The sequence below is a fragment of the Protopterus annectens genome, chromosome 8.part0 (assembly GCF_019279795.1).
Source record: "Protopterus annectens isolate FY-2018-M chromosome 8.part0, PAN1.0, whole genome shotgun sequence".
NCBI classification, from domain to species: Eukaryota; Metazoa; Chordata; order Ceratodontiformes; family Protopteridae; genus Protopterus; species Protopterus annectens.
The window spans coordinates 707,969,407-707,982,540 of NC_056741.1; the positions used below are offsets into that span (position 1 = coordinate 707,969,407).

At 42.6% G+C, this 13,134-nt stretch overlaps 1 protein-coding gene across 2 annotated transcripts in view; it reads left to right on the forward strand.

Annotated features, from left to right (window-relative positions):
- Nucleotides 1–13,134, forward strand: part of GON4L (gon-4 like) — a 3,426,849-nt gene that overhangs the window by 126,417 nt on the left and 3,287,298 nt on the right. The gene's annotated exons all lie outside the window — the stretch shown is intronic.

The following is a 13,134-nucleotide window of genomic DNA, read 5'->3' on the forward strand; positions in this document are numbered from 1 at the left end:
TTGGCACTGAGTTTAAGGCCATGGTTCTGACAACAGTCGTTGATTTCAGTGAGGCCAATCTGTAGGATGTCAACATTACTTGGGGAATTAATAATAGCTCCCAAATTGCAATCATCTAAGTCCCTTCATGTTGGCCTGGACTTCAGAGAAGTAGATACCAAACAGGGGAGGACCCAGTACCGAAACCTGTGGGACTCCACTCATGGAGTCAGCTACTTTCACACTGTGGGTTCTATCTGTGAGCCAGTTTGCAACCCATCTAGTGATATAGGGGTTGATGCCTAACTTAGTGAATTTTTCTATGCTTACAGAGTGGGGAATGGTATCAAAGGCCATTGCCAGATCAAGGTAGGCTGTATAAACCACCATGCCTTCATCCACAGTTCTAGTGACTGACTCAAAGAAGTCGACCAAGTTGAGCAGGCATGATCTACCTTTCACAAAACCAACCTGTGTGGGATCCAGAGTTTGGAGATTCCCTATATCCTTGTTTATTAGGTCCATGATGATGCGTTCCATAGCTTTACATATCAGAATCATCAAGCTAACGGGGCGATAATTCCCAGGGTCTATAGTCGCTCCACCTTTGTGGAGAGGGATGACTGTAGCAGTGCGCCATTCGGTAGAGACAAAGCCTGAGGTGAATCTGTGATTAAACAGGGCACACAGGTGAGGTGCCAGTTCACTCTGTAGTTCATGTAGAACACAGCCAGTGATATTTTCAGGTCCCATAGAAGCTGCATTCTTGGCCTTGGACAGTGCTGTTTTAACCTGTGCAGCAGTAATACTGGGTGCCTGGCAATCTACTGGTATTGTAATTGGTCCCTTGGGGGGGGGTAAAGTTGGCACTGAATCTGTCGACCAGTATATTGGCAATATCTATTGGCTCGGTATAGGAGGTACCATTGTGCAGTAGCTCAGAGCAAATCTGGGTATTGCCGTGGAGATTCTTTACATAACTATAGAAGGCCTTGTGGTTGTCTTTACTATCTGCTGCAATTCTGTTTTCATAGATAGCTTTAGAGGATTTGATAAGGGATCTCAACTTTTTGTTGACACTGATAAGGGAGTTTTTCCAGTCTTAGGACTTCACCTTATTCTGCATCAGTTTCCTCCTACTGTTGTAGAGTTTGTTTATAGCAAGGGACCACCAGATTGGCTTCCTTTTTTTGGAGGAGAGCATCTTGGTACTATTGGGTATGGCAAGATCCATGCATGTGTGTACGTGTTCATACAATGCATTGGTGTATGAGTTGGAGGGCATGCAACTATTCTCCATTTGCATGGGTGCCATGAAGTTTGCCACCTCTGTTTATAGGAACCCAAAATTAGCTTTGGAGAAGTTTTTCATGGTGGTTGCCTTTGCGGGGGGTGGGGGGTGGGAGGGATGTGGATTTCGAAGGTGATTAGTTTGTGGTCAGATCTAACCAGGGAGGAGCTGACTATTGGTGTAGAGCAAAGGTTGTCCATGTTAGTAATGACCAGGTCAAGGATGTTGGTACCACTAGTGGGGGTAAGAATGAGCTGGTCCAGGGCATTGGAATTAATGAACTCCAGGAAACATTGGGCAAGTGTATTGGTACATGAGTAGTTTTCCCAGTTAATAGAGGGGTAGTTGAAGTCACCTAGTATGAGAGTGTTAGGTTGCACCCTAATATTCTCCAGGGTGCTTATGAACATGGAGTGTAAGTCTTGGGACATGGCTGGGGGCCTATAGCAGGCTAAGACTTGAAGATCTGTCTTACCCAATGTTAGCTGCACCTGAAGTATCACTAATGCGTTATGTTGGGCTACCAGCCTGGAGGTGTGCGAATCCTTTATGAATATGTAAACACCACTGCCTTTGGAACTTTGGTCCAAGTTCTGGGGCCGAAAGGTGTGGTATGAGTTATAGCCTGGTAGTGTAGGGGTGCTTTCTGCTGCCTTGAACCAGGTCTCTGTTACAGCACAACTGTCAATGTTCTCCATTTTAAGGAGTGCTTCGAGCGAGTGCATTTTGAGATTTAGACTTCTAGCATTGAGCAGCATGACCCTCAGACTGCATTTGTTTGTAGCTGTTACAGTGGTAATTTGGTCTTTGGAATACTGCCTAAAAAAAGCACTATAGGGGTGGCAAGAGCCTTGGCCAGTATCCAGAAGACCAGGGGAGACAGAAACAGGCCATCTCTGGCAAAGCATCAGGGTCTGTCAATCATGTCATCCCAGGCAGATAGATACTGGATCCCCTTAGGATGATACCAGAAACTTAGCCAATTGTTGAAATCAATCATTTTCTGCTTGTACTGTGGTATCATTCTGTGTGATGGTAGGATGCTGCTCAGGGCTAGGGTCATACCCACCTGGGATACATAATCTGAGAGCTCCTTCATGTTTCTTTTCATGTAGTCCAGGGAAGTACCTCTCAGGTCATTTACACCCACATGTACAATGACTGAGTCATATTTGTACCTGTTTGTTGAGGGACCTAAGTGCATGCATTATGTGGTGGATCCTGGCACATGACAGGCAGCTGACTGTTACTTTCTTCCTTATTCAACCTAGTGAGTGGGACATCAGTGTGCCTCACTATCGAGTCACCTATGACTAGTGTGTTGGGCATGTTGTTTTGCCTTAAGGGCTCTGGTTGAGTGACACACTGTTTAGGAGAGTTATGTGTCTCGTGATTAGTGTTGTGTTGTGCTGGTTGAGTGCATTTCTGCCCTGGAGGTCTCTGCTGTTTGGGTAGATTTTTATTGAGAGCCTCTGCGAAGATGGGTGTGTGGTTTGTGTTTTTATGTGATGGCAGTACTGGTGTGTGTTCTGGAGGGCTTATGTGTTCCATGTGGTGTGGTGCAAGTGTTGACCTTCTCCTCTTGACAAGGTATTCCGGTCTTAGCTGAATAGTGTGTGGCTTCCAGTTTGGATATATAAGTGCATCGCTCACAAGTCTGAGTGTTGGGAGATAAGAGGAGAGGGTTGTCGGTATACATGAGTCAGTTGCTTCATTGTCTCAGGATGCCCAAGTTCACCAGGTTAATAGGCGAAAGCACAGGGAACTGACCTTTAGACATGCTTGGAGGGGTGGGCATTAATAATAAGTACTGGATCTGTTTCCTTGTAGAACATTTAGTGCTGGTAGCACTTTTGTGTGCTACAATAATTGCTACAAGAAGTCTGGTAAAGTGCTAGACTAATAGGCTAGTAAAAGTGCAGGAGAGGAGAGAAGTAGTAGATCTAAGGGAAAAATTGAAGAGAAGACGTTGGCACTGCTCAGAAGCTTACAAACAGTCCTGGATACAGTAAGTCTGTATCTGAACTAGACTAGTTACAGGAAAGGCGGGAAACAAACACAAATGTGGGCTTTTAAACCAGATGGTTAAGAGAGATGGAAAAACTGCCCAAAAGGCCAATAAACTACAATATCTGGACCAGAAACCACTCTTCTTGTGGTAGATAGGCTACCTAGTGCTTTCCACTCCCACTGATAAGCTAGAAGGCTTCCCTCCAAAACAGAAAGGCTTGGGGGCTCAGAAGCTTTCATACAGTCCTGGATACAGCAAATCTGTATCTGGACTAGACTAGTTACAGGAAAGGCGGGAAAAGCACAAACTCTGGCTTTTAAACCAGAAAGTTGATGGAAAAACTGCCCAATAATTGTTTTTGCTTGCATTTGACAACTAGAACATCATTTTACTGTTAATATTTTTGGTGTCATTTGTATATACTAGTCACAAATTTTTATGTATATTCAGTGTAACAAGAGTTACCAGGAAATAAGCTCACAGCATAAATATAATTTCTACAGTTTTTCTTGTAATTATATCTATTTGTTCATTGGGTAAGTGAAACAATCTTTCTCAGAGCCTTTTAGAGCAATGACCACAGCCACCACTGCAAGGTTAAATACAATACCCATATGGACAATTTACTTCGTGAGTATGCAGTGATAGTTTTAACAATGAAGTAACTGGTACACATGTCTACACTAAGTAAACAACAGCTGGATGAAATGATATACACAATATTTACAGAGTGAAAACTTTGATCTTTGGAACATCATTAATGATATATAATCTAAGCAATAAAATCACAGTGCAGTAGCAAATTATGTCTACAACTTTTCCCAGTGGCCCTCCACTGTTAATGCCCCTGCTCAGATGAACTTCTCATTTGAGACAGGATGCATTTAAACACTAAAATATGCAGACCTTTCACTCTTGGAAGAACGTTTACCCTGTTAAATGATCTTCCCATATTATTATTATTATTATTATTATTATTATTATTATTATTATTATTATGGAGATATTAAGAGCGAGTTTGGTCATAACATCAGAAAACAGAGTGCACACATACACACACACACACACACACACACACACACACACACATATATATATATATATATATATATATATATATATATGTGTGTGTGTGTGTGTGTGTGTATAGATATATATATATTTAATATATGTGTGTGTATCTATACACATATGCATACATATACACATCTAGAAATGTGTGGTATGCTGTAGAAAATAACTGAATACCAAAATGGAAGCTAGATTAACGCCAAGGAAAGGAGAGTCAGTACCCTTACAGAGAAGTGAAAGAATTTTAAAGTAGCGTTCATTGTCTGCTACATGAGGAACAGTCACAAATAACTGTGACAAAATCTTAGAAATAAAGTAAGAGATCATTCTCTTCCTCCCATCTCAGGGACTGAGTTCAGACCTGACCCATGATCTCCGTCTGTGTGGAGTTTACATATTGTCATCATGTCTGTGTAGGTTTTCTTCAGGAACACTAGTTTTTCACACCTCCCAAAAACATAATGCTTTATTGGCTACAATAAATTGTTCATACAGGCATTGTCTTTAACCTTCAGTAGTGGCCCTCATCATTGCTATACAAGAGTCTAAGAAAGACCATTTCACTTACCCAATTAAAAATAAATATAATTGGAATAAAAAAAATATATCAGTACTGAGTTTCCAGGATACACTTGAAGAAGGATGAATTTGCTAAGGATGATTCTAAAAAGAAACTGCAAACAAAGCTGGTCAGTAAAGACGATGTTAAAAGTATTAGACGTAGAACTAGCAGGAAGATAGAATTATTTAAAAGTCACACAGCCGGCAGCTGAAGTTGAACTAAAAGTAATATTGGGAAGGGAAATGATGTGGCTAGTGCAGATGATTCTGCTGTAAAGAGGATGCAGTACATTATGCATGTAAATAAAACAACATATGTCATGGAAATATAGAACTGTGGCTAATGGGGGAACAAGACCAAACTAGGATATGTGACAACTAACAAATGATCCAGTCCCAGTCACTAGATTTTATGCTAAGTGGTGCAGAGGAATAAAGCCCTATGCATGAACCACACAACCTGGGATCAAATGGTGACTTAGACACTAAAGAAGCTAAGTGAGAAACATGGAAGTAAGTGTCTAATGTTTGCTTATCCATCCTTGGGTCAGCTGATTCCTAGCAATGGCTTGGAAACACAGCAAACAGCAATAAAGGGTGTGAACATGCATAACTCCTAAAGCAGTGCTACAGGCTGCAGATGGGATCTCTACATGTATAGGAATATACACATACCAGGTCACTAGGGTTCTGGAGCATAACTATCAGGGTTTCTTTCACAGAGCTAGGGTTAGGTCTAGAGAGAACATCCTGATGGCTGCTTGGCTAATAACCTGTCATGACCAGCTTTTGCTTAAAGGTGGCCAGCTCTATTGATGCAAAAGAATAAAGTCTTGACTGCAACCCAGTCAACCCAAGTTTGACTAGTGGATCAGATACCTATTGGAGCTAGTGTAGAAGAAGAGAGGAATGATGAGGCTTTAGCCTGTTCACCTCTCTCTGGTGGGAGGGGCAAGGAGTGCATATCTGATCACATGCTCTCTGGTAGAATCCCCAGTGAAAACAAGGGATCACTAGGAGGTGTTGCCTATGAGGAAGCAGGACCATAGTTATACTATGGAGGCATTAACATAAATTGCAAGGCCAGCTGCATGCCACTGCTTGATTACTACACGCATGAGCAGGGAAATGACAGGGCTAAGCAAAGAAAACCTCAGACAACTGCCTAAATGTTAGTTCCCTTGACTGGCTGGGTAGGAGAGGACTGACTGATAGAAATGAATTTGATGACTAGGGGGTAGTGAGTGGAAAAAATAAAATGACATTTAACCAAAAGAGAATGAATGAACTGGGGAATGGGGACACACTGCACACTAGGGATTATAGTAGTTTAAGTTTCATATCATAGCATCCTGACCTCACCAAGAATAATGCCACAGTATAAAGAAAAAATGATCAATTTCAACAATTGGATACATTTTTGGTGTCATTCAAAAGGGATCCAGTATCTATCCACCTGGGATGACATGCTCGACAAGCCACGTTGCTTCACAAGAGATGGCTTGCACCTGTCACCCTTAGGCTTTTTCAAATGCTGGCCAAGGCTCTTGCCGCTCCCATAGTGCCTTTTCTAGGCAGGGCTCAAAAGACAAACCCAGCACCATAAATAGCACAAGTAACCAAAAACTGAGGATAATGCTACTCAATGCCAGAAGTCTAAACCTCAAAATGCACACGCTTGAGGCACTCCTCAGTATGGAGAACATTGACATCTGTGCAGTAACAGAAACCTGGTTTAAGGCTCTTGAGAGCACCCCAGCACTACTAGGTTATAACTCATACCATACCTTTTGGCCACAGAACCAGGACTGAAACACAAAAAGTGGGGGTGTATCCATATTCATCAAGGATACCCACACCTCCAGGTTAGTGGTGCAGCACAATGCATCAGAGATCATCCATGTGCAACTAACAATGGGCAAAACTGCAATCCAGATTGTAGCTTGCTATGGATCACCCACCATGGCCCAGGACCCCCATTCCGCATTTCTGGAGACACTGGGAAATATGAAGGTCCTACCAAACACCCTAATACTGGGTGATTTCAATTACCCAAACATAAACTGGGAGAACTACTCAAGTACTAACTCCCTTGCCCAACGCTTCCTAGAATTTATAAACTCAAATGCCCTGGATCAACTGGTCAACACCCCCACCAGAGGGAACAACATATTGGACATGGTCATCACCAGCATGGGCGACCAGTGTTCCACACTGGAGGTCAACCCCTCACTGGTTAGATCAAACCATAGACTAATCACTCTGGATATCAACATTCCACCCCCACCCCCAATCAAGGAAACCACCATGAAAAACTTTTCAAAAGCAAACTTCACGTTACTTAAGACCGAGGTGGAAAGGTTCACAGCCCCCATGCTAAAGGACAATGCTGTCCAAACTGCTGAAACCTTTCCAAAGGCACTCTGTGAGCATCTGCAGGAATGCATGGACCAAGACTCACTCCTCCAAGAAAAGGAAAGCAGTCTGGTGGACGTCTACCATAAACAAGCTATACAACAGAAGGAGGAAATTAGTACAGAAAAGAGTAAAATGCCAAGAAGGAAAGACAACCCTGATCAGTATCAGCAAGAAACTACGATCCCTCATTAAATCATCCAAGGCTAGTTTCGAAAGAAAAATTGCCAATAACTCCAAAGATAACCACAAAGTGTTCTATGTCAAGAACCTAAGTGGAAACTCTCAGATCTGCTCTGAGTTAGTGCAGAATGGCACAAAATACACTGAACCGACTGATATTGCCAACATTCTGGCATACAGGTTTAGTGCAAACCTTACCCCTCTCTCACCCCTAAAGGGCCCATAACCATACCAGAAGAATGTAGGGCTCCATCAATCACAGACACACAGGTTAAAACAGCCCTATCCAAAGCCAAAAGCACAGCTTCAATGGGGCCAGATGGTGTCCCAGGCTGTGTCTTACAAGAGCTCCAAAATGAACTAACCCCTCTCCTAAACACACTGTTCAAACTCAGCCTCTCTACAGGCTACATACCCACAGAGTGGTGCACAGCAACAGTTATCCCGCTCCACAAAGGTGGAGCCACAACAGACCCCAGGAACTATTGCCTGACTAGCCTGGTCTGCAAGGCTATGGAACGCATCATCATGGAACTCATTAACAGAGACATTGGGAACCTCCAAACCTTGGACCATACCCAGTTTGGCTTTATTAAGGGCAGATCATGCCTCCTAAACCTGGTGGACTTCTTTGAGATGGTTACCAAGGCATTAGACAAGGGAAAGGAAGTCCACACAGCCTACCTAGACCTCACAAAGGCTTTCTACACCATTCCCCATTCTAGTATTATAGACAAGCTCACCAGCTTGAACATAAACCCCTACGTCATGAGATGGGTTGCCACCTGGCTCATGGATAGAACTCACATGGTGAGAGTTACAGGCTCTACGTACGACTCTAAACCGGTTACAAGTGGTGTCCCCCAGGGCTCAGTCCTAGGACCCCTCCTGTTTGGTATATACTTCTCAGAGGTACAGGCAAGCGTAGAAGGACTATGGCTGACCAAGTTCGCAGACGACTGCAAACTAGGTGCCATAAATGATTCTTTGGCTGATACAGACACCCTCCAGATGGGTCTCACTGAGACTTACACCTGGTGTCAAAATCATGGCCTCAAGCTAAATGCCAAAAAGTGCATAGTCATCCCCTTTGGAAAAAACAAAGTACCCGCGAACTACCACATAGGTGGTAGTCCCCTAAATACTGAAAATGTAATAAGGGATCTGGGGACCCAAGTAGATAGTAATCTCTCCTTTGATAATCATATTGCCAAGGTGGTTAGAAAATCCTTCTATGTGGCCCAACTAATCTCAAAAGGATTCGCATCTAGAACAAAAGAGGTTATTGTGCCTCTGTACTCATCACTCATTAGACCCATCATAGAATACAATGCCCCATTTGGGATGTACCTTATAAGATACCTGCAACAGCTGGAAAGACCACAAAAGTACCTCACCAAGAGGATTACTGGCATCAAACAGATGCCCTATGCAGCCCGACTCAAGAAACTCCAGCTGTACTCGGTTGCATACCGCTTACTCAGAGGTGATCTCTGCCTGATATGCAAGGCCATGTCCAACCCAGAATTGATGGACATGCTCCACCTAAAAAAAAAAACAAATCCCAGAGAGCCACATGCTCTAGAGATATAAACCTCACCACAACGATAAATAGGACATGCTGGAGAGATAGATTCCTGTCCCAGAGACTCCCCATGCTTTGGAACAGGATTCCAATATACATCAGGCAGAGCCCCTCACTAACACTCTTCAAGAGAAACCTCGATGGGTGGATGGGAAACAGAAAATTTACTCCAGGGATCACTGCAATGGCTCTGCTGGGCAGTGGTACAGGGAACTAATGGCTCTCCTGGGCAGAGGCACAGGGAACTACTCTAAGGAGGTGGTGAAAGCCAACACATTCTGGCTAGGCTTATAAATGGTCTTGAGCAGATAGCCTAGTACTTACCTATGAACCTATATTAGTACTGACCTCAGGACGGGGATTGGTGGGTGGGGGAAAAAACTAGAAACCAGAGATTACACTACCTTATATGGGGTAGGGGTAAACACTTAACACCAAGGATTATACTACTTTAAGTGCCACGATGGTAGTTATAGCAGTATGGGAATCAGGAGTAGGATGGCACATTAGCCTCCAGGACAACTACAAATGTGCCATAATGGCACTTAAACTATTACAATGATCAGGGGGATGGGGGTAAACACAAGCCACCAGGGCACAGGAGACACATGCAGTAATGGCACATCAGTTTTTATGAGGCTCGGAGGGTGGGGAGGGACAAGTGTGGGACTGTGGTGTATGTGTGTGTATTTGTGCTTTGTGCACTTGTGTGTGTGGGAGAGTGATTTGGAGGGGGAATATCAATGCCTCCAGGAGCAGCTGTTTACTCCTGCAAAGTGTGGATCAGCAACAATTTGCATGTTGTGGTAGTAACTTTGATTCAGACACACACAAATTTGCTGATAATGAGGTCTTTTCTTATCATAGCTAACATGTCTCTGAATTACCAAATACTGTGTCATGGGAGCAGGGCCTTTAGGCCCTTTAATAAATTTCTGGAAAAGTATTTAAAAAGTTTTAACACTATTGTCAACTCTGAAAAAGCACACTAATACATTTGCAGTTTCCGATATTTTGACTCACAAACATGCATTTCTATTAATAAATAAAAATGTACTGTAAATCAAACTATATCTTAAATCCAAGCAAAATAATTAATTTCCATATATCAACCATGTATTCACCTCTGGCAGAGGGACTATTTTATAACAAAATATATTAAAACACAATAATTTTACTTGTGATATTTAACTTGGACTTTGATATCAAAATTATACAGATGCCCTTTTCAAAAGTGTGATAATATGTGCTAGGGTTATACTCCTTACAAATATTACCACACACCCAGAAATATCTGTAAGGAAAGTCATTTTGCAAGCATAAAATTTACGGTTTTACTAGTCTGGCAAGACATGAGAAAGAGCAAGCAGAATATTTCAGAAAAATGAAATGGGGGAAATTCATGAAAGCATCGTCCTGTGTACACTTCTGTGCATATGTTGTGGTAACCTTTTCATATTCAGCAACAGCCCTAACACAGTACTGCACAGTGCTCTAGCAGGAAGATATATAGCACCATGTAGGGCTGGCTACATGGCCATGCTGAATACTAATGAGGCAGTCCAGGGAACAGGAAAATGCTAATTACCACATGCCCCCCCCCCCCCAAGAACCGCCTCCAGGAAGGCATCTACAAGTGAAGCCTACCATCCAGAGAGGAGTTCCAGTTGCTGATTCTGATTGCTCATCACCGGTAGTTCTTACTCTGGCGTACAGTGCAATCCTATAAAAACTAAAGCAGAGCAAACATTACTAACCTGTGAACTTATGAATAATATGTGCTGGGTTCTACTTCTTACAGATATTACTGAACACCCAGTCTTATGAGGCACTCACCCATTTGGAGTCATGGAACACAACCTCCTGGGTTTGTGGTAGTAATCGGTCAGTGCTGTCCTAGGGTTTATTTCTTACAAATATATGCATTATGTGTGAAGGCTACAATGAGGTTGGAAATCAGTAGAAAAGAATTTCAAAGTCTCAGAAAAAGCTAGGCGCTACAATGTTCAGGCAAAATGAAGCAGACATTGAAGTATTGCCTTGTGACGCAGTCAGGACTATCAGTTCCACAAATAATCCAGTGGATGTGAAAATCATCTATGGCTTGCTGAGATGGCAACCTGACTCTGACCTCAATGGGGTATGATTAGTAGCTTGAATATCAGAGGACCTGGCAAGGATTTGGAAAGAACAATGGGGCAATGTCTGCTCACCTCTTTCTGGGGGAAAGGATGTGCTTCTCTTGGGCACATATTCCATCCAGGGTCCTCTGTAGAGAACAGAGACCAAATGAGATGAATCTGCCTTCACATGGGCTGGACAGGTTGGGGGTTACATTACATGTGGAAGCAAGTGATATCCACATTCCATGTCCATGCCACACCCACCCCTTGAGTGCTAATGGATCATATGGAAGAGGAACAAGATAATGCTTGAGAAACCCCTCCAATGGCTACCTGGATGGTATCCCCACTACTGCTGAAGTGCAATTATGGACCACATGGTCAGCAGGCATGGAGGGAAAAATAGAACCAAATAAATCCATAAATGTTGCATACTGGGATAAAATAACTGGATAAATGAACTTTGGGGAAAATAGCAACTCATTAAAATAACCATGTACTGTAAAACCAGTGTTTTGAACTAGTATGTGGTCCCCGCTAAAACAATGTGTGCAGTTTAGGAAGCTACTTAAACATTTTGCAGTGGAACCTGCACTACTATGACAGTTTCCAGTGCACACTAGCAAAAAGTGACTCTTACCACCCAGAAGGGAGTTCCAGTTGCTGATTCTGACTGCTCATCACTGGTAGGGTTACTCTGACATACAGTGCAGTCCTGCAAAAAGTAAAGCAGAACACATTAATAAAAGCAGCTAAAAAGTGGAAAACCATTTACTATAAAAAAGGATTGGAAGTATCACTTAAGTCCACATCACCATTCCGCCAGTACCTGATATGTTAGAAGAAACCCCCCTAAAATCAAAGAAATCATGCATACTAACATTTTTTGCATTAATTTATGTCAGCAATCTCTGAATTCATAACATGATGGCTACAGTCCTTGCTTAAAACCATACCTGTTCTGTTACATAGGTGTATTTCTTTCATGTTATCAAGAACCTTTGTACTTACACATTCCCTTAAATGGCAGTTTTTTATTTTTTCTCACTTCAAGAAGATGTGTATCTTAAGCAAACTTTCCAAACATATTAAGATAAACTGCAATTAAAAAGGGAAAAAAATTGCATTTTCATAGTTATGTTATGATCTCGCAATGTGATTTAGTAGGTTAAGCTATATCCTACTGACAGGGGTTTGATTCCCACTGCCTCATTGTGTATATTCTGGCCTCTACTATGAGAAGCCTTGTACTGAAGCAGGTGAGACTAAAAGTGCCAGTAGGAAGATATTGCTGGAAATCAAGTAGTGAGTTCTTTGTAGTGATAGCATACCTACCCCTGCAGCATATCAGAATGCAGTTATGTGTGAGTGCTCATCCTCCCTTCCATGGAACCTAGGCATTGGGGAGTTCTGGAAATGCTATACCTGTGTATCTCAGGCACATGCAGCTGTTGTGTGTGTACAACCACCCTCCAGTTTCACAGCGAGGGAATCAGGCAATAATGAATGTGCAGCTAGTCCCTGAAAGAATGGCTACTCTGCATAGTATGTCACTTCCTTCCCTGAGAGTACATTGCAGAGATGGAAAAGTTTTAAATAAAATGGAAGCTAAAGGGGAAGAGTGGTACAAATAGGCTGTTACAGCTCTGGAGGCAGGCTAGGTAGGGATGGTACAGTGCAAAATACAAGGATAGTAACAGCTGTTAGGTTAGGCAGGGATGATAAGTGGGGGTGGGATGTTCCTAGTAATGGTCATCCACCCTGCAGGTGTGCATACCTATAAACAGTGGGACAGACATGGCAGCTCATTGACTTCAAACAGACTACATATTTTCTACAGAAACAGAGAATGTGGCAGAGCCCTTGGAAGGAAGGGGCAGGTGTATGGTACTGTCATGTTGCACGGTGACAAGCC